This window comes from Dermacentor albipictus, chromosome 8 (genome assembly GCF_038994185.2).
Source record: "Dermacentor albipictus isolate Rhodes 1998 colony chromosome 8, USDA_Dalb.pri_finalv2, whole genome shotgun sequence".
Taxonomy (NCBI): Eukaryota; Metazoa; Arthropoda; class Arachnida; order Ixodida; family Ixodidae; genus Dermacentor; species Dermacentor albipictus.
In genome coordinates, this window is record NC_091828.1 from 2729473 (window position 1) to 2751189 (window position 21717).

Below are 21717 nucleotides of genomic sequence, written 5' to 3' on the forward strand. Positions count from 1 at the left end.
ACATCAAGCTCAAAAATAACGTCTCGTTCCTTGCACCACTGGCATCACTGCAGAAAAGAAATTTCGCCTACGCAACCAGAAACACCGATATTTGGCACATACATTCATTCAGAACAGGTTACGGACAACATATGCTCAGAAACACTCTTCCACATCTCTTAAACCTGTGCCAACATTACAATTTAAATCTCCAACGCACCCGGTCAAAAGATTTGCGTCATTTTGTTTCACTTATAAGTGAAAGGGCGGCACTTTCTGTCTGAAATGTACGACATATTATGCACATCACTTTGTTTTTTGGAATTGTACATTTTTGTAAAAATTGCCATTTGTAATATTCCTTTTTGACTGTACTGATATGCTTGTACTGTTTGCCTTTTTTTTTTCTAAACATCATGTATTGTATCGGGGAGGCGAGAGCCCGTCAAGCTGGATATGTAGCTTTTTCTCTCCCCCTCCCACATCCTTGAGATGGAAAATAAAGGCATTATTATTATTATTATATGAAGACAGTGCGCCGTGCGGTGGCGAAGAGGACCATCATCATCATCGACACCGATTTGGGAGCGCCGGCAGTGGCGCCTCAAAAAGCGTGGCGCGAGAGTGTGGCCCGTGGCTCGTGGCGTGAGCAGTGCGCGAGATTCGGCGGTCGCCGAAAAGCAGCTTCCTCGCTGGGCGTCTGGCCCATAGGAGCTATCGCCGACCACGCAAATACGCCACACCTGAAGCAACACTGTCGCCCGCTGGGAGGCTACCTCGCCCCGCTCTTCCGCTGGGCACTGGTCCAGGAGGGCTGGCGGTCCGGAACCAGGGCACTCGAGCGTTCGGGTGAGCGGCCACAGGGCTACCCCGCCAGCTGTGGACGCGACCCGGTGACTGCGGCCGGCTACCTGAGCGCCGCGAGGCGGTCCGACCCGGCCGTCCAACCCGGCCGTCCGACCCAGCTGTCCGACCCGGCCGTCCTACACTGTTGTCCGACCCCGCTGGCCGGCATCGGTTCAACGAGGTCTAAGACACGGCGACACAAGCTGCCGCCGGAACTGTAGGCCGATCGTAATCCACCGATACATATAGTGCATGTCGCCTATGAGGCATTTTGGGACAATAGAGAGTTTTAGCCCAGCGGGTTTACGGCCAGCGGAGCGGAGCGGGCGAGCGGAGACGCGACTGCGCATGCGCACCACGCTGAGGCGGCCAGCGGTTTTACGGAGCAGCGTTTACGCCCGCTGGAAAGCACTCCCCAGCGGAGGGTATTGGCGGCGAGGAGTTACGGAGTCGCCCTCTATCGGAAGCGCCTCGCTGGCGTAGTATGAGGGATCACGTGGCGCGCTCCTCATAGGTTTTGCTGTCAACGCTCACTGAAAACACCACGCGCGAGCTTTCCCGGACATTTCTGTAAGTACTTTCGAAACGAGAGAAGTTTCTTACTAGTCTAAATAATAACCTTGGGCCAACTGAAAGCACACAATCGTTTACAGTCGCTATCTCTTTACCGAATACGTACAGTGAACGCCACTGCGCGCGGTCGCCGCGATGGAGTCTGCCGAACCGGCTACTTAATTGCTTGAAAGGTAGGTAAACGCTGAGAGCAAACTATGTGAAATATGTTCTTATAATGTTTGTATAACTAAATGGAGCGTAATAGAACGAAGCCTCAATGCAGCGATCGCGTAGATTCGCAGCGATCGACTGCGCGTCTGCATGCTTGTCCGCGCACTGTTTCGCTTTCTGCGCGCGCGTGTTTTCGCACCGTGCCATGAGCTTTAGGCCGCAGAATATGAGCATTTGACAGCATACTGTTGCGCTCACGCGCATGCGTCTGCCTACACCAAGTGCCGAAGCTCGGCGAGCCTTTCTGTGAGATAAGGTGCTGTCGCGCATGGTTCTGCTCGTGAGGAGGGTTGTGTTTCCCTCTCCCTTTGTGAAGGCGAGGCTGGTTAAAAGGCCAGCGCAGCCACGCCGTAGTGGCTTGTTGTATCAACCGGCAGCAGCTATGCCGGAATAAAGTAACGTCGTTCTTCGTTCGGCGTAGTGTTCCTGTCTCGGCTCGGAGCCCTGCTCGGCCAAAACGTAACAATACAAGCAACCATTGTTACGTGGGCGCTATCAGAGCTGTTCAAAAATAATTTAATTGTAGGGACTTCGACACCTACGGGGACTGTGATGTGCCGTCGCGACGATTCAATCTTTTTTTTCTTCAAAATTCATTGACCTTTCCATACTATTTCTCGAGTTGCGTCGCACTGTATGTTTATCGGCGTTCTCAGCGCGCAATTTCCCGCTGCTCCTTTTTTGTAATCCAGTGCATTAATTCATAACACAAACATGACCATATGCCATGCTTTCTTTAAATGTGCTTCTTACCGCTGCCTTTCCACTCCACTGAACTTGCCAGTATCTATAGTATCGACAAGTTCATAGACCAAACCGTCATGACATTGGTCGGGCAACGGACTCGGGCGTGCGTCTCAGTGCGCGTTTTCAGAACATCGCAGACCGGGCGCCGTAGCAGAAATCTTCCTCGCCTCTGTGCTTGCTGCATACCCGAGTTGTAGCCGATGACTGTTTGCCGGTTTTATGTTTCGCGAGCCAAGCTTCACACAGCTTCTTGTCCTGCGGCTATGTGTGAATAAGGCTGACACCGGCCTCCGTTACGTGCGTCCGGCCCTGCGGCACCGAGCAGTAGCCTACCATGTCGCGCGCCTTCAAAGGCAGCCACTACATATTGTAGTGCTTTCAAGCGTTGTAAAGCAGACACTCGAAGCGGGAAAATTTCGCCACTAAATGAAAACCGCAGCGTGCGAGGGAATTTAAACTCGTTTTCAGCTCGCTTCGACGCGCCCGAAGCAGCCGACGCGGCCGCTATGTCCACGTGATCCCTCTTAGCACGTCACGCCGACGGTGGCGCCAGCTTTTCCAGTGGTGGAGCTCGAGGCCAATACGCAGCGCGCGAGCGTGCGTGAGGGCGCGCGGGCGTGTATGGGAAATGCAAGACGGCAGCCGCGAACATGAACGCCGGCAGTTCTGCATCGAAGACGGCGACTGCCGCGCTGTCCCGTACATTAGTACTCAGTACATTATTGACAAATAATGCACTGAGAACATGTAACATATCTTTATTCAACATTTCTTGCATAATAAAAGCAAGCGTAATTCAATTTCATTTCTCAGTAACTCCTATTCGAACCACTAGGTGGGGCAGCAGAGCGCCCCGCTCTTTACCCCGCTCGAGCGGGTGATCCGCTGGGCTTAAATTCTTTTTTCGCGAGCCGCTCCGCTGGCGCAACGGTGGAGACCGCTCCGCTCCGCTGGCCGTAAACCCGCTGTGCTAAAACTCTCTATTGTGACGCGTGTGTGCCATTATCCGTGTTATGTACGTCAATACATGTCTGATGTGTGTTTTTGCTTTGGCGTGCTGCTTCTCCCTTTTCTGGAGTGATCCGGCCCAATAACATCACATTTACATCATTCTTTAAGTGCTTTCGTTGACACGTTTCGCTGAATTTGACGCGGCCTTTTGTGTATACTTCGAAATTTAAGCACGAGCCTTTGTATACAAAAATTTTCATGCAGACTAACGCACAGAGGTTGACGCTGCAGAGCTTCAACCTGCACCCTTGCTTCTTTTTGATAACATTTTGTCTGTTTTGTGAAACTGCTTAGTTCGTTTTCCTACCCTGCGATTATTCCGATATCGGGATTGCAGTTCAATAAATAATAAAAATAAATACTTATTTTTATAGTCCCGTTGCAACGAGAAAAACTCGGTCCAGTGCAAAGAAAAAAAATTTAAAAAGACCGGAAAAGAGCTCCTATGTTTCCACGCAAATATTCGCTCGTGCGGAGAAAAATTCCACTCCGATCATACCGAATATAATCAACTCCCAACCGGGAGGCCACTAGAGGATAGGCATTCTACACCCACCTGGAGCTATTTCCGTTTACAGTGTAATGGGCACGCCCAAGTGGCGGACGCGGAAAATTTCGCAGCCAACCCATTCTGTGAATGTGGGCCTCCAGCTGAATCGTAAAAGAAATACACAAAGGACACTGGGGGGGGGGGGGCACCGCCACAACCAGGCTGACACGTTTCGCCACGTCCCGAATGTTCGAAATAACCGATATGTTGTTTTCAAACCACAATCGCTCACACACGCGACAAATAAAACCAAACGTTTTGTCCACCAAGTCTCGGCGGAATCGCGCATTAGCACCAATCCAAGTATCAGCCTAATGCCTCAGTCGTAATGCCTCAGTTGTTGCGCCGCATTTATCGCTTGGCGATCTGGCGTGCTTTCCGCTCGAGCCCACCGCTTACGGGCAGCCTCCTCGGCACGCTCCTCGCTGGTTCTTGCTGCGCGCCGCTCTCACTCTCGCTTAGGTCCGCGGTCCCGAAGGTGGGCCAGCATGATCTTCGACAGTACGCACTACATGCGGCGTCGCCATACCTGCGCACGTAACATATCGTCTGTTCGAGTCTTCGCGCAGGGGCGAAAATACAGCACATAGCTTGTTAGCAACCACCTGCCACACCAAATGATCGATGCGCGCTATGGCCATTAGCATTCCTTCGGCGCAGCCAAACCGAGCAGCTAGCTAAGTCAGGAGCTGGGGTAGCTGTTATAACCGCGTCATGTTCGCGCTTTGCGACATCTCGAATGCTACCCGTCAGCATCAAATCGTTCTCGAACCAATCTGTCGTGCACGACATAACCGAATCCGAGATGTCTGCCCAGAATATCCACCTGAAATTTCGCATACCCACCCGTGGGATTGTCCAATTTACTGGCGTGTTAAACGACCTGCTTCGCTTCGTCGCATTTTCCGCTTCGATCTGCACTGTCACTGGCCACCCGTTTCCTAGCTTTCCTCTTGCTGCATCATGTGTGAGCACATGCCTCACTGGTTCGCTCCACCTCCTCTTAGAGGGCGGCGTTATGCAGTATGTATGTATGTATGTATGTATGTATGTATGTATGTATGTATGTATGTATGTATGTATGTATGTATGTATGTATGTATGTATGTATGTATGTATGTATGTATGTATGTATGTATGTATGTATGTATGTAACAATAACAGTAAAGGGGAAGAGAAATGCAGCCATGATGAAACATGGAGCTATGGGGATACAATAGGTACGAGGTGCTGCGGGACATGTGCAAAGTGCAATGGACCCAGGACTAATTTTCGGAAATGCGGTAGTTTGTTTGAAATCACGGGTACAATCAGGATTCGTTGACAACCAAAGGTCAGAGGGACGCCACGCATTGGGCGCTCACCAAAAGACTACAAATTAACCGATGCAGGTTATGGACTGGACTAGTTTTGAAGTGAGGGAAGCTCACAGTAAAATTGAATATGAAGCACGACTGAGGAATATGGAAGAAAGTGAATGGGCTGAGATGGTGTTGAGGTATCTGTACGCAGTAAAGCAACAAGGAACGTCACGCGGAAAGTCAGAGAGGATGACATAATATTATGGGTTGTGCTAATGGAAAAGAAACCTGCCATGAGTAACTACTTAAGAGAAAAAAAGTAAATCAGGAAAGAAACAATTCATGATAACTCAAAGGGAAGCTCACTACTTTTCGAAGCGTGATCAGGATGCCTTAAGACACGCACCTATAAAGCGAGATATAGGAAGGAAGAAGAAGCATGTGCTTGCTGCGGTAAAGCTAGGGAAACAATCATGTTTATTAGAATGCGAACATGTTTGCCCAGCAGTCGATTTAGGCACCACTGGCCTCCTTGAAGCCCCTGGGTTGAGCGAAAGCAGGGGGAATGTAAGCATGTCAGCAATGGAGATTAGTAAGAGGCGATTGGAAGATTGGTGGAACAAAAGAAGCGAAACGACAAAAAACGATGGAGGCGTACAAAAGCAAAGTTCACAATAGGGGTTCAGAGACTTTTGGTTATGGGAATTCATCGCGGGTGTCTTTTTCCTTTTCTTCTTTAACATAGGTAGGACATTAGTCAGTGCATTAGCAGGAGCTTGGTGGCGCACTTAGCAGTAGCGACGGAATTGTGAACGTTGTGTTAATTTATCTGCTTCTGTACAGGCTCACGTGCATTCATTCACCGGTGACACCCAAGCGGCCCAAGCTTGGACGCGAGGTTGGCGTGGAACAAGCTGCGCCTGCGTGCTGTCGTGCGCCGGCGTGCTACTACTGCCTCATACCACGTGACAAGCTACAGTCTGCAAGAGGAGCATTCCCGTCAGCGGCTGCTTCACTTGGCAGTGGCGCCGGAACTGCGCACGTCGTGTTAATTTAACTGCTTCTGTACAGGTCAGTGTTTAGGCGAATTGCATTTCTTCTAGCGAATTTTTCTGTTAAGTGTTCCGCCGCTGCTACCAAGTCGTCAGTGCTATTCTGTGTGTTGCCGCATCTGTATGCCATTTCCATACCTCGGTTTGAAAAGTCAGTAACTGATTTGTTATGGCAAAAATCAAAGAGGAAGTAAAGATTGAATGCATGAAATTTAAGGAAGAAATACAGCAGGAGCTTAAAATGTTCCTCGAGATTGTAGAAATAGATTTTAGAAACTATATACGAAAATTGAAAACAGAGCAAGGAAACATGACGAAAAGTATCGACTATGCTCATGACACATGCGCCGACTTAAAAAAAAAAAACTGGACGAAGCTGTCGCAAAAAACATTCAGCTCGAAACTATAAAGGCCGCTCTACGCCAAGAAAACGCGACCCTAAAAAACTCTTTGAATGATCTAGGGCGAGTAACTAGCAGTGAGCAGTACTCCAGGGATGTGAATTTGGAGCTACAGGGTGTCATTCAGAAGGAAAAGAAATCTGTCGATGACCTGCTGTGAAACTTGGTGCAGCCATCGGTGAGCCGATTGCTAGAGGTGACATGAAAGCATGTCACCGCGTACAAAGTAGAATGTAGAACAAAAGCCACATTGTTGTTCAGATCAAATCTCGTGTACAGCGCGATAATGTGCTGAGAGAAGCCAAAAAGGCACGCCTCACTAATGCAGACTTGGGCATAAGCAGCTCAGCACCTTTTTCGCCGCCTGTGCACGTCAATGAGCATCTTTGCCCGACGCTGAAAAGGCTGCTGTCACTTGCGGTGAAAAAGAAATATGAAATGAAATGGAAATCAGTGTGGTCCTTTAACGGAAAGATATATGCTAGACAGTCCGACGCAACACCTGTTGTGCACATAACAAGCGAGCGCGACATTGATAATATTTTTGGAAGGCAGGGTGGTTGGGGAGCTATAGAGTAATCTGCTTGCCTGTATTTATAGTAACTTTTTTTTCTTCTTGATGTGGATTATCTGGAGCTTTCCCTTCCCCAGTGCGTTAGATTAGGTCAGCAAACAAGTGACTCAGTTCTACATATTAATACAAGATCACTTAACCACAAGAAGGATGATGTCGCAATTCTTCTGGAACAATTTCAGTTAACCTTTAGCGCTATCATGTTGACGGAAACTTGGGGAAAAAATGACGATCAGGCTTTCAATTTGGACGGTTACAATTTATTTTCCCTAAGTCGTCCAAACAAACGAGGTGAGCGTGCGCCCTGCTCATTACAACAAAAAAGAATTGCCATAATGTCCCTCAATTTCCTGTAGTAACTTATGATTATGAAATACTAACAATTCATTGTAAGCTTCGGCTGTTTTCTATACTGTATCGACCCCTAGGTGGAAGTATTGCCAATTTCTTGCAGTTCTTTGAAACTTTTTTGGAATATGTTTGCAATAACAGCTTACACCTGGTTTCTGCCGTAGATATCGATATTAATATGATGGAAGAAACCAATGTTACCCGCGAACTAAACACGCTGTTATATTTAAATGGATTTACTAACTTAATTACGACGCCCACTTGTATTACATGCTCCACAGCATCGACTTTAGATCATATCGTGACAAATATTGACACTATTGTCTACAGCGCAGGTACTATTATATCTGATATCAGTGACCACTGTCCTGTCTTTCCAAATTGCGATAACGAACCACTAAATAAAAATTTACGACAGCAGCAGCTGATTATTCAACAAATAACAGCTGAGAGTATTGAATTATACAAAAAAGACATAATGAATCAAAGCTGGTCCCACTGTAAAGGAGAAGAAAACTGCAAATGACGCTTGCGATGACTTCATTAAAATTTTTATTCGTATCTACGTGAAACATTTTCCTTTCAAAACTTTCAAACCTGTAAAAAAGTCTAAAAAACCTTGGGTCGCCCGTGAGCATCTGAAAATAATAAAAATATCTGTTATCATTCATTTTTGCGCACACGCTCTATGGAAGTGTTGAAAGAAGTTAAGAAACATCGCTATGGACTAAATGCAGAACTCACACGTGCTAAAGAAGCCCATTATCGTCGTATTTTTGAAAATTCTGGTCGACAACGATTAAGCGCCACTTGGAAGCTCATCAATAATGTACTTGGCCGTGAAAATAAACACGCTCTGCCAGAATCCTTAACACTTGGCGGTCGCGATTTAACTGGCACATCACTCGCAAATCACTTCAACAACCACTTCTTAAACGCAGTACTCCTTTTAATGAACATATGGAATTGGCTACAGGATACTTTGCTTAGCGCAAAACGACAGACACAAGAAAGACGACAGGACAAGGCGCTACTCTCAACTGACATCATTTTATTGCGTCACTCCTTTATAGGCCGCTCAAACAAGAGAAACATGCGCAGTCAGCATGAGCACCATGCGGTGGAGCCACCAACATCCGATCCCAAGAGCGCACTCATGCGAGAGAATCCAAAAAACCAAATTCAGCGCTGTACAAGGTTAAGGAAGGCACACTAATGCACTGTGACCCCAATGACTGAATGAAAAATGCTTCCGATAACTCTCGGGCGGTGGTGTCACGGCTCATCTTCAAAATCGTGGTATCACGAAACAGGGGTTTGCACTTGCATGTTTTACAATGCAGAGCCAAATGGGAACCTTTGCCTGTTGGCATTGATCGCTCATGTTCTCTAAGGCGCTCGTTAACACAGCGGCCTGACTGCCCTACATACACTTTGCCACATGACAAGGGAACCTTTTAAACCACACTGACGCTGCAATCTACAAACTTCACGTGGTTCTTTTCACAATCAGATTTTTTACTTGTTTTAGAAATACGGTTGCACAACCTTGACAGTTTCTGAGGAGCGGAAAACACTACCGGAATTTGGTATCTAGTGGGGACATTCTTTAGATTGTAAGCCACTCTGTGGCAATACGTCACAACTTCAGGCCTCTTCTTTTGTGTGATGCAGTTACTTTTGTGCCGCTTCCCTTTCAGTTTCTGAAGCAAAACCTCCGAGACTGACGTCACCACCACACTTGGGTAACCAGCAGCCTGCAGCCTATTAACCTGTGCAATGAAACCTATGTTCGCAGAGTGATGACAAGATTTCTTTAAGGAATATTCTAAACACATCAAAGCAATAGCGCGTTTCACAGTCTTTGACTGCGCAGACGCGTCAGGTAAATGTTCCTTACGTGCACGTAGCGAGTACATCCAACAGGCGTGGCCTGTTTGTAAGGATAGCTGCAAATCTAAAAACTGGAGTTTACCGTCCCTAGATAGCTCATGTGTGAAAGTTAAAGCTTTGCCATTGTCATTGAACAGAGTTAAAATATCAGCTACCATCACGGAGCATTCGTTGTTAGTCTGTTTTATCACAAGAAAATCGTCAACATATCTAAAAATTTGAACCGAGTCATTGTTTATGGCACTCTTAAGAGCGCGGTCGACAAACGATAAAAAAATATTACACAGAGCAGGCGCCACACATGAACCAATACACACACCATTTTCTGGATAAAAAGGTTATTTTCGAACTGGATAAAAGTTGCACTTAAATAAAAATCAAGAAGGGGCATGAAACTTTCCGAAGACAACCCGGTCGCATTGCGAAAATCTACCTCGCCGCTTTCTTCGATGCACGTCATCACACTGCGAAATAGCTCATGTGGTATCGAATAGTAAAGATCTTCGACATCAACAGAAAAAATATCGGCTACTGAATGGTTGTCTTCCAGAAAGGAAACAACATCGAAGGAATCCTTTATGCCATAAGGATCGTCAATGGTTAAATGCTTCAACTGTTTTTGCAGAAAACGGCTAACCAAAACCTGCCAACAGTTGTTTTCACTGACTATTGTACGGAAAGGCACATCCGGTTTGTGCGTTTTCGCAGTGAAAAAAACCTCGAGAGCAAGCACCTTACATTTTTTTACATCTTTCACAATCTTGGTGAGGCCTATATTTTCCAACAAAGAAATGGCTATGCGTTTTACCTTCTGAGCTTTCTCATTTGCCAGAATGAAGTTCTTGTTGACAGCCCCAATGGCTTTTTTGTTGAAGACCGCAGACGGAGCTATCACAAAACCGCCCTCTTTGTCACTCAGTAACAGCCGAAGCTCATTGTCTCTAAAGAAAGATACTGTCCTTTTGATCACAGCTGTCGAAGGTGGCGCGCTCCCGGTGACGGTCCTACGAAGGCAGTCCACCCAATCGAGGAGGCACCGCTCCTGGTCCTCTAGTTCTAGTTTCCATGCGATGGGCCTGTTCAAAGGCAGTAGCTCATGTGCAGGAATTCTTGGTTCCGTGCTATACTTCGGCCCATTCTTTAACAATGCAGCAACTTCGTCAGGAAGCCTGACGTCACCGAGTACCTGGAAACCAGTGGTGACAGGTTGCGTTGTTTCCTTTCTGCGCGGGAGTCTGGACCGGAGGGGTAGCAGCAGCTGTGTCCACCAGAATTCTGTAGTCTGAGTTGATAGACGTCTGTAGAAACGAAACTTCTTCTCGGCCACAATAGGTGCATCGCGCGAGTGGCACACAGCTCTCAACCAGTCGTACAGAAGGCGTACCTGCCGCCAAATTTCAGAACGAAGAATCCTACACATTCGCCGCACGTGACCGACGGAAGGCCTGACGTTCCCCAAGAGACTCGCCACGTCTTGAGGAACATGTCCATTCTTCATGCAGAACGTAAGCATCCTTGCACGGCACACAGCAAAAGCTATGTGACTGACCAGAACAGCAGGGTCAGGAGATGACACTGGTTTGGATTGGTTGGTTTATAAGATTCCCTTGTCATGTGGCAAAGTGTATGTACGGCAGTCAGGCCGCTGTGTTAACGAGCGCCTTAGAGAACACTAGCGATCAATACCAACAGGCACAGGTTCCCTTTTGGCTCTGCATTGTAAAACATGCAAGTGCAAACCCCTGTTTCGTGATACCACGATTTTGAAGATGAGCCGTGACACCACCGCCCGAGAGTTATCGTAAGCATTTTTCATTCAATCATTGGGGTCACAGTGCATTAGTGTGCCTTCCTTAACATTGTACAGCGCTGAATTTGGTTTTTTGGATTCTGTCGCATGAGTGCGCTCTTGGGATCGCATGTTGGTGGCTCCACCGCATGGTGCTCATGCTCACTGCACATGTTTCTCTTGTTTGAGCGGTCTATAAAGGAGTGACGCAATAAAATGATGTCAGTTGAGAGTAGCGCCTTGTCCTGTCGTCTTTCTTGTGTCTGTCGTTTTGCGCTAAACAAAGTATTCATGGATTCGCACCAACTAGACCGCCAACGCATTGTGCTGAACTATCTTTCTTCTACTGTGGGCCCTGATATTTGTGTGTCTGTGTAATGTCGTGACCCTGCTGTTCTGGTCCGTCACATAGCTTTTGCTGTGTGCCTTGCAAGGATGCTTACGTTCTGCATGAAGAATGGACATGTTCCTCAAGACGTGGCGAATCTCTTCGGGAACGTCAGGCCTTCCGTCGGTCACGTGCGGCGAATGTGTAGAATTCTTCGTTCTGAAATTTGGCGGCAGGTACGCCTACTGTACAACTGGTTGAGAGCTGTGTGCCACTCGCGCGATGCACCTATTGTGGCTGAGAAGAAGTTTCGTTTCTACAGACGTCTATCAACTCAGGCTACAGAATTCTGGTGGACACAGCTGCTGCTACTCCTCCGGTCCAGACTCCCGCGCAGAAAGGAAACAACGCAATCTGTCACCGCTGGTTTCCAGGTACTCGGTGACGTCAGGCTTCCTGACCAAGTTGCTGCATTGTTAAAGAATGGGCCGAAGTATAGCACGGAACCAAGAATTCCTGCACATGAGCTACTGGCTTTGAACAGGCGCATCGCAAGGAAAGAAGAGCTAGAGGACCAGGAGCGGTGCCTCCTCGATTGGGTGGACTGCCTTCGTAGGACCGTCACCGGGAGCGCGCCACCTTCGACAGCTGTGATCAAAAGGACAGTATCTTTCTTTAGAGACAATGAGCTTCGGCTGTTACTGAGTGACAAAGAGGGCGGTTTTGTGATGGCTCCATCTGCGGTCTTCAACAAAAAAGCCATTGGGGCTGTCAACAAGAACTTCATTCTGGCAAATGAGAAAGCTCAGAAGGTAAAACGCATAGCCATTTCTTTGTTAGAAATTAAGGCCTCACCAAGATTGTGAAAGATGTAAAAAAATGTAAGGTGCTTCCTCTAGAGGTTTTTTTCACTGCGAAAACGCACAAACCGGACGTGCCTTTCCGTACAATAGTCAGTGAAAACAACTGTTGGCAGGTTTTGGTTCGCCGTTTTTTGCAAAAACAGTTGAAGAATTGAACTGTTGACGATCCTTATGGCATAAAGGATTATTTCGATGTTGTTTCCTTTCTGGAAGACAACCATTCAGTAGCCGACATTTTTTTCTGTTGACGTCGAAGATCTTTACTATTCGATACCACATGATGAGCTATTTCGCTGTGTGATGACGTGCATCGAAGAAAGCGGCGAGGTAGATTTTCGCAATGCGACCGGGTTGTCTTCGGAAAGTTTCATGTCCCTTCTTGATGTTTAGTTAAGTGCAACTTTTATCCAGTTCGAAAATAACCTTTTTATCCAGAAAAATGGTGTGTGTATTGGTTCATGTGTGGCGCCTGCTCTGTGTAATGTTTTTTTATCGTTTGTCGACCGCGCTCTTAAGAGTGCCTTAAACAATGACTCGGTTCAAATTTTTAGACATGTTGACGATTTTCTTGTTGTGATAAAACAGACTAACAATGAATGGTCCGTGACGGTAGGTGATATTTTAACTCTGTTCAATGACAATGGCAAAGGTTTAACTTTCACACATGAGCTATCTAGGGACGGTAAACTCCAGTTTTTAGATTTGCAGCTATGCTTACAAACAGGCCACGCTTGTTGGATGTACTCGCCACGTGCACGTAAGGAACTTTCAACTTACGCGTCTGCGCACTCAAAGACAGTGAAACGCGCTATTGCTTTGATGTGTTTAGAATCTTCCTTAAAGAAATCTTGTCATCACTCTGCGAACATGAGTTTCATTGCACAGGTTAATAGGCTGCAGGCTGCAGGTTACCCAAGTGTGATGGTGACGTCAGTCTCGGATGTTTTGCTTCAAAAACTGAAAGGGAAGCGGCACAAAAGTAACTGCATCACACAAAAGAAGAGGCCTGAAGTTGTGCGGTATTGCCACAGAGTGGTTCACAATCTAAAGAATGGCGCCACTAGATACCAAATTCCGGTAGTGTTTTCCGCTCCTCAGAAACTGTCAAGGTTGTGCAGCCGTATTTCTAAAACAAGTAAAAAACCTGATTGTGAAAAGAACCACGTGAAGTTTGTAAATTGCAGCGTCGGTGTGGTTTATAAGATTCCCTTGTCATGTGGCAAAGTGTATGTAGGGCAGTCAGGCCGCTGTGTTAATGAGCGCCTTAGAGAACATGAGCGATCAATACCGACAGGCACAGGTTCCCATTTGGCTCTGCATTGTAAAACATGCAAGTGCAAACCCCTGTTTCGTGATACCACCGCCCGAGAGTTATCGGAAGCATTCTTCATTCAGTCGTTGGGGTCACAGTGCATTAGTGTGCCTTCCTTAACCTTGTACAGCGCTGAATTTGGTTTTTTGGATTCTGTCGCATGAGTGCGCTCTTGGGATCGGATGTTGGTGGCTCCACCGCATGGTGCTCATGCTCACTGCGCATGTTTCTCTTGTTTGAGCGGTCTATAAAGGAGTGATTCAATAAAATGATGTCAGTTGAGAGTAGCGCCTTGTCCTGTCGTCTTTCTTGTGTCTGTCGTTTTGCGCTAAACAAAGTATTCATGGATTCGCACCAACTAGTCCGCCAACGCATTGTGCTGGCTACAGGACGCGCTAATATGAAGCAGAGCATCTTTCTTAGTCCAACAGGTAAAAAAAGAAGTGTGTCATACTTTTATGGCCCTAAATAATACTAAATCACTCGATGCCGATAACTTGCAGATCTCTCCTATAAAACACGTTATACATTTCATCACAAAAGTTCTTGCACATATCTTTAACTTAATTATCGAATCTGGAGTTTTTCCAGAAGCTATGAAAAGAGCCAGAGTATCAGTTATATTTAAGGGAGGAGATCATAACATAGAAAGAAATTACAGACCAATTTCTGTCTTTCCTGTCTTCTCTAAGTGCCTAGAAAAAATTACCTTTGTCGAATGGCGCGAAGGAGTATTCCCTTGCGGAATACCGCAAGGGAGTATTCTGGGACCCCTGATGTTCAGTGAATATATCAACGATATCGTGAACATGGACACAACAGTGAAGTACGTAACATACGCAGATGATTCAACGATACTTATCTATGACATTAACCTGCCTCATTTAATATCCAGAGCTAACGACGTACTTTTGGAGATTTCGTCGAGGTCAAAAATCAATAGACTAAAGTTTAATTCAAATAAAACTAAAGCTCCTATATTTCACGCTAAAAACAAAACTGTGGCTACTCACCATCCGTTAATTTTTCAATTACAGCAAATAGATATTGTTGATAGCATAAAATACATGGGGTTCACTTTTCATCAAACTTAAGTTGGGATGCTCACGTTATCTACCTATGAAGGAAAATCTCATCTGTAAGAGAAGTCGTGCCTCGCTCCCGTAGTCTGCTGCCACTCAAAGCCAAACTTCAAATATAGCACGCATTATTTAACTGACATTTAATCGTACGTTCATTTGGGGCACAACTACAAAAAGAAACATAAATAGAATACTTGTTCTACAAAAAAGGATAATTCGCCATGTTGGAAAAATTGAACATTTGGGAACCACATGCAAATCATTTGAAAGCTTCAGTATAGTTCGGGCTGACAACATTTACTCGTACAGTTTGTTGAACACACTCTACTTTTCAAACAGAGAACTCTCTTTATTACAGCCTTATCATGTCTAGAGCGTTGTGTTATTACAGTACCTACAAGAAACACCCATATATGGTCTATACCTCGATTTCGTAAAACTTATAAGTATCAAACTTTGGCATACAACGTCCCAACAACACTAAACACATATGAAAACAAACCAGTTGCAGTAAACACAGTTAAGTTCTTTCCTTTGTTCTATTGTTTGCTAGTAAAAGATTCAGTATCTATAGATATCTACTATATTATATATATGCTGCTTGCAAATCGTTTATTAAATAACATTAAATTTTTTAACAATTTTTAGTGTGTTTGTGTGAGTGGTAAATATGCGGTACCATGTGTCAAAATTTGCATATGCATTTTCATCTGCATCGTATTTCAAGTGTATTTGTGTGATTTATGAATGTTATATTATGCATTGTAATTTATTTATTTATTATTTATTTATTTCAGAATACTGCCGGCTTCCATTTGGAAGCCCAGGCAGGAGTGGTACAACATCACGTGATTTCAAACTTTTTCCTCAAGGGGATAAAAAAATTAAAAACGGTAAAAAAAACAGTCTAATAGGCAAAGTAAACATATGCAAATACACAAAAGAAATACAATGATGCCTTCACATCAATCATGCCGTCAATCTGCATCTTTTTCATTTTTGCCTTTGTAACGGCGTATCTTATTCCTTTTCCTCTGCACCTCGCATAGCCGCTGCCATGTAACGGTTACCTGGGCCCCGTCAAGCCGTTTTTATGGCTTTTAGCCCAGCGGACCTTCCAGCATATTGTCTGGTAAATAAACTTGAATTCGAACCCACCGCCCCACTACAAAAGGGACGCTCATAACATCCATCCATCCGTCCGTCCGTCCATCCATCCATCCATCCATCCATCCATCCATCCATCCATCCATCTGGGTGGTTTATTTCCTCTTGCTACGCCAGGTGTCACCCCATGCCTTATTGGTTCTGTTTGCCTTCTCATAGAGGGTGCCGTAGTTTGTAGGCACACTAAAAATGTATGAGAGGGCGGTCATATAGAACTCCGCTTTAATAATATTGGCCAGCTTGGATTCTTTCGCGTGCACTGGGTGCATGGTAGACGGGCATATTTGCACTTCGCCCTCGCTGAAATGCCGCCACGGCGTGGTTTTCACCCGGGATCTTGGGCTTAGCACCGCAACGATAACGAAGCTCCCGGCAGGTTGCTGTACGGCGCGTTGAGTGCACGTTAAGAAAGTCTATATAGTAAAAATCATCCTGGAGGCCCCACTTGGACGTACCTCGTGATAAGACCGTTAGTTCGGCACATACAACCGAAAACGTAAGTAATTGCTTGCCACAACGATGCTTCTCCTGAGGTATGTCTTCAGAATTCCCAAGCATCGCTTTTTCAGAGAGAAAACTTTCATGGGAGAGGTTAGAATCAACAAGATGGCAAGTTTATGCGCGAATCAAATAGGCTGCGCAAATAGGGTGTGCTGAAATGCGGCTGGTTCGGGAAGCTCCTCGAAAGCGAAAATTTGCATCCCCCGTGAGTCGGTTATCAAAAAATTTGTCGATGTCGAAGAGAAAAAAATATTCATACTGTTGCTTTCAGAGGAACGCTGTAGCGATCTGCGCCTCGAATGTCAGGAACACGTCCCTACACACTACAAACCATCCCCACACGACGAGAACGCAGGAATCTGGTGAGAGTTCACAATCTTGGCGCAAACATTTACCAGGGTGAAGAGCGCAAGACGAAGGTCGAGGAACACGAAGAGACATAGTCTAGCGCTCAATTTAAACTACTTATTTTGAATGCCCAAACAATATTTATACCATAACTGTAAGAAAAACCGAAGAAAACTTAACGGTCATAAATATCTGCAAAACTGCAACGTTATAAAGGCTTAATAAAATTATCTAAAAAATTTTATCTCTTTATCGAGCAGTGACAGTGGCGGTGCACTGATGCATTTTTGCTTTACTTTAGAGATTTAGTAGGCCTCTATAATCTCTCTCTGTCTGTGGTTTATGGGTGGCTCGCTTCGGGAGCTTAGTTTTTTCCAGCACTGGCGCACACTCGTACCTTTTTCACTGCTCATCCCTTTGACCACCTATATTGCTGCGCACTCCAAGATTGTGCTCGCGTGCTCTATCGTTCAAACATTCGGTATGTCTGGCCAATGTAAGAAAGGCCGGAACTACGTGGAATCTCGTAAACTACGTCACGTGCAAAATCGTTGAAACATTTTACGCACGTCTTATAGCAACCCACGCATGCTTCTTTCTTTGACAACAAAGCGCTCAACTTTTCCACCTTGCACGGGGCAGAAAGGAGCACGTTTACGTTTTATCTTACAGAAATCTTTTTTCACATTTTGGGAGATGCGGTGAAGGTACAGGAATGCGCGATATTGTTAGTCTGTTGGATGCCACTTTGCACACATTAACAATTCTTGCCGGTCTAGATCACCGGAGGCAAAGTTATCTATCTAGTTGTGCAGTAGGTGACATGCACGAGTGAGGAACAATTCATACGGAGTCACGTTCGTCGAATCCATAACGTAATGCCAAAATTTTTACGGCCCTGGCTCTTCGGCAGGATATTCAAATTTACGTAAAGATGTTTATTTTTGTATACTATACCAAGAAAGGTGCAGAAGCTAAAAGTATGCCAGTACTTGACAGAATCCTCTGTACCGGCTCTATAAAAGAATATAGTATGTCAAATACAGAGTCTTAAGGTCGCAGCATGTAGCAGTTTTTTTAACAGAATATGAAAATTAAGATAAACAACTTCATATTGAAAATCTTAGTACATTCGCAAGTCGTTTTACTTGGAGTAAAAAAAAAAGAACGCTACCTAACAACGCGACTTATGTGGAAGCACCCTGTAATTAAGCACTCATGACGGTAAGTGGAAGATCTAGGCGCCCCGGAAGGTCATGTCGCAACTATCAGTGGTCGTAAAATTGGCTACTACTCTCGGCAGGTTCTAATTGATGACATTTGTGTGCCTTAGGCGCAGGAAATTTCGGGACACGACAAAGCCCTTTTGTAGTTTAATCAATTTAAACACAAAAAACGGAAGAGTTCATGATTTTTTGTGCTACCTGTAATGAAAGTTGTTAAAACTGGTCCGTAAAATCGAGAAATAACGTATTCATGCGTTTTTTTTTGCACGGGGTAAACGAGATGCGGTTGCTCAGTAGATAGTTTCATCACCCGCTAATTAAGCCCTAATATAGACCGGAAAGCTTGCATCCAAATGTGGAGTTAAGGTGTGATCAGCACATTGTTAGCGCAAAGGCATGTGCAGCATGCGCCTGGAGGCATAGGCTTGCGGAGACGCGCAGTACGTTTTGCTGCAACATCGGCTCAGCCGGAGCCAGGCGAGCATGCTGACTTCCGCTGCTCAAATGAGCCGTGTGCATTCTTGGTGATGAGCTATGTGCTATGTAGCGTACACTGGTATGAGCAGAATGGGCAGTAAACGTTAAACTTACGTTTTTATTGGGCGTCGGCAAAAGCGTCCGATATCCGTTGTTTTTGTCTCGTGCACCATCGAGGAGCGCTTCGTGTAAAGAGCGATTCGCACAGCCGTCATGCTGCCTGTCCCGTCACGAATAATGCACTGGCGTTCGTTAGGAAAGAGTGTTTCTACGCTCGTTGCTGTTAAAAAAACACGAGGCGAAGCCCACGTCAAGAGTATCGGCAAAGGCCGCCGGCGTCCAGGTCTTCGCAAGCGGTGTCCAGATGCTTGCAGTTACTCGAGTTCTTAGGCTACATAGTTCCTGCAGACTTAATGGGAATTTCGGCGAGGTTCTTGGTGCAGCAGTATTGCTTAGACGAAAAGATCCATCAAGAAATTCCAGTGACCAGCGTTCAGTATGGCAGAAGTCATAGCCTCACGGCCACCGCGTATAATTTGGGTCTAGTGGTCTCGAGAAACAGATATTTACGCTGACCTTTCAAGAAGACACTGAAGTTCATTTCGTAAGGATGCCAAACGGATCGCCGATGCGACTATATCTGGCTTGCTCAATTCACCACACTTCATTAATGTTACGTCCACTGTAGACTTCCTGGCAATTTGGAATAGAGGGCGTTCACATTTATGGTGTAGGGTTTAAGTCTAGCGGTTTAAATCGAAAAACTGAAGAATAGGCAGATATCCAACCACCGCATGGCGTTGGCTGCTCGCAAAGCAGTGATTTGGGCTTGTTGGTAAGACATCGTGAGGCTTATAGCGCGTTAAAAAGACAAGGACTTAACCAAGCGTTGCTTTGCATATCCAGGGTTAGCTGAGCTAAGCCGCAGCCATATTTTCATCCACGTTCATTTCGATTATTTATCATTTATTTAATTGACTTAGTAAGTACAAATATTTTCCCCTATGGTGTCCTTGGTGTCAAAGTTTTTTGCCTGCTTACGATATGTTTAAATAAAATAGGGTCCCTCGGTTAACCTCCTTTATTCTCGTTTATGGCATAACGAGGGTCTCGTATCCGGCAACATTAATGCCTTCAAGTAGCATGCGTTGGTTTATTGACCAGTTCCCTTCATCCATAAACATCACGTACTCGTGACGGCTGTGGCAGAAAGGATGCACCACAACCGGCACCAAGGTTTTTGAGGAGTGGCGCTGGATAACACTCCCAGGGTTCTAGTAGGAAACAAAAATACTCAAGAAATTGGACGGCAATACGGTGCCGCGGTAGCTCAATTGGTACGGCATCGCACAGGTAATGCGAAGACATGGGATCGTTCCCCACCTGCGGCATGTTGTTTTAAAACGAAGCTTTCTTTGTGTCTTCCTTCGACTTTCCCACTGCTGCTGCTGCTGCTGTGGACTGCTGTCGCGCACACCACTTGGGGGATGGTTCAGAGCACTTATATAAATGACAACCGCGAGTAAGAGAGGAACGGCGACGGCAGAAACTCGTTTTCACCCCACCACGTCAAATGTGCATAATGCCGTCTGAAGCTCCCTGGCCGTCCCCACCTTAGCCGCTTGACAGCTGTCATTATCCGTGGCTTCCCTCGGAAGCATTGCAGAAACTGCAGCGTTCCCTTAACGAGCGAGGCCAGTGGGGACGCAGATATAACTGTAGAACGGAGAAGAGGGAGAGGGAGAAGAGACCGTACCAATAAAACAGACGGGGGAGGTGACGGGAGAAGGCGAGGGAACCAGCGATTACTCTGGAACATTCGACAACTTATCTACAAAAGACGACGCGCTTGACCCGGTGATCAGATTTTCGACGATCGCTGACTGTGTTCTGTTTTGTGGGCACAAGTTCGCCCAATAAAACGCTAGTTTCGTTAATCACAGTTTTACTGCCTTCTTCACTGTCAACATCAAGTGACACCTGGCGGAGGTGCTTTGCTTTCGTTTACCTGACGCCCCCACAAAGCTGTGATCCAAGCCCGCATGCTCAAGACAACACCAACATCGCCAAGAACCAGCGAAGTAGCCACAGGCTGCAAGGACGGCCCCCGCAGCGCGGAGTTTTGCTTTGCCTCAGATGACCAGGAAGATCGACACCAAATCCACCCCAATCGCAGCCCCTGCGTCCCCCATCGTGCTGTGCAGCCCAGGGAGCCTCCGACATTCCGCGGTTCAACGTTCGAGGACTCGGAAAGCTGGCTTGAGACGTATGAGAAAGTCGCTTGATTTAACAGCTCGAACAGCGACGACAAACTGCGACATGTCTTCTTCGCATTGGAAGATGCTGCCTGGATGGACGTTGGTCGAGAACCGAGAAGCCACCTTAACAACCTGGGACCTGTTCCGAAGCGGCTTCCTGCAGACATTCGCAAGCCTCGTCCGCCGAGAACGAGCCGAAGCGCTATTAAAAACCCGGGTGCAGCTACCTTATGAGACAACCGGGATCTTCATGGAGGAAATCACCCGTCTATTCCGCCACACCGACCCTGAAATGCCCGAGGAGAAGAAAGTCCGGCTACTCATGCGTGGTGTGAAGGAGGAACATTTTGCCGGAACGGCACGAAGCCCACCGAAGATCATCGACGAGTTTCTTCGCGAGGCCACAAGCATCGAAAAGACATTCGACATGCGAAACCGGCAATTCAACCGCCACGCAAACTCTACAAACTATGCCGGAGTTCAGAGACTGGCCACCGACGACCTGCGGGAGACTATCCGAGGGGTCGTGCGGGAGGAGTTACAGAGGCTATTCCCATCATTACAGCCTCAATTGCCGACGCCGGACGTCAGCAGATCCAACACAAACTTAGAGTAGCCCCTCAATCGCCACAGCCTCAGCCGCAAGCGATGACACACGCCGCTGTAACTCGTCGTCACGTTCCCCCTCCACGCCCACGGCAGGGGCCAATGAAGACACAGTTCCGTCGTCTACCACCACCCCCGCCGTCAGCACGCCAACCAGTCACCTTACGCGGCGTTCCAAGGAAGACTGACGTTTGGCGCGCCCCCGACCGCCGTCTGCTTTGCTATCACTGCAGAGGAGCAGGGCACATCTACCGTCGATGCCCATACCG

At 46.4% G+C, this 21717-nt stretch overlaps 1 protein-coding gene across 2 annotated transcripts in view; it reads left to right on the forward strand.

Annotated features, from left to right (window-relative positions):
* The window catches only part of LOC135921170 (uncharacterized), a 266494-nt gene that overhangs the window by 77139 nt on the left and 167638 nt on the right, over positions 1-21717 (forward strand). For both annotated transcript variants that reach the window (XM_065455480.1, XM_065455481.1), the window contains one exon: positions 6064-6291. The gene's annotated coding sequence lies outside the window, so the exon portion shown is untranslated. The remainder of the gene's footprint in view (positions 1-6063; positions 6292-21717) is intronic.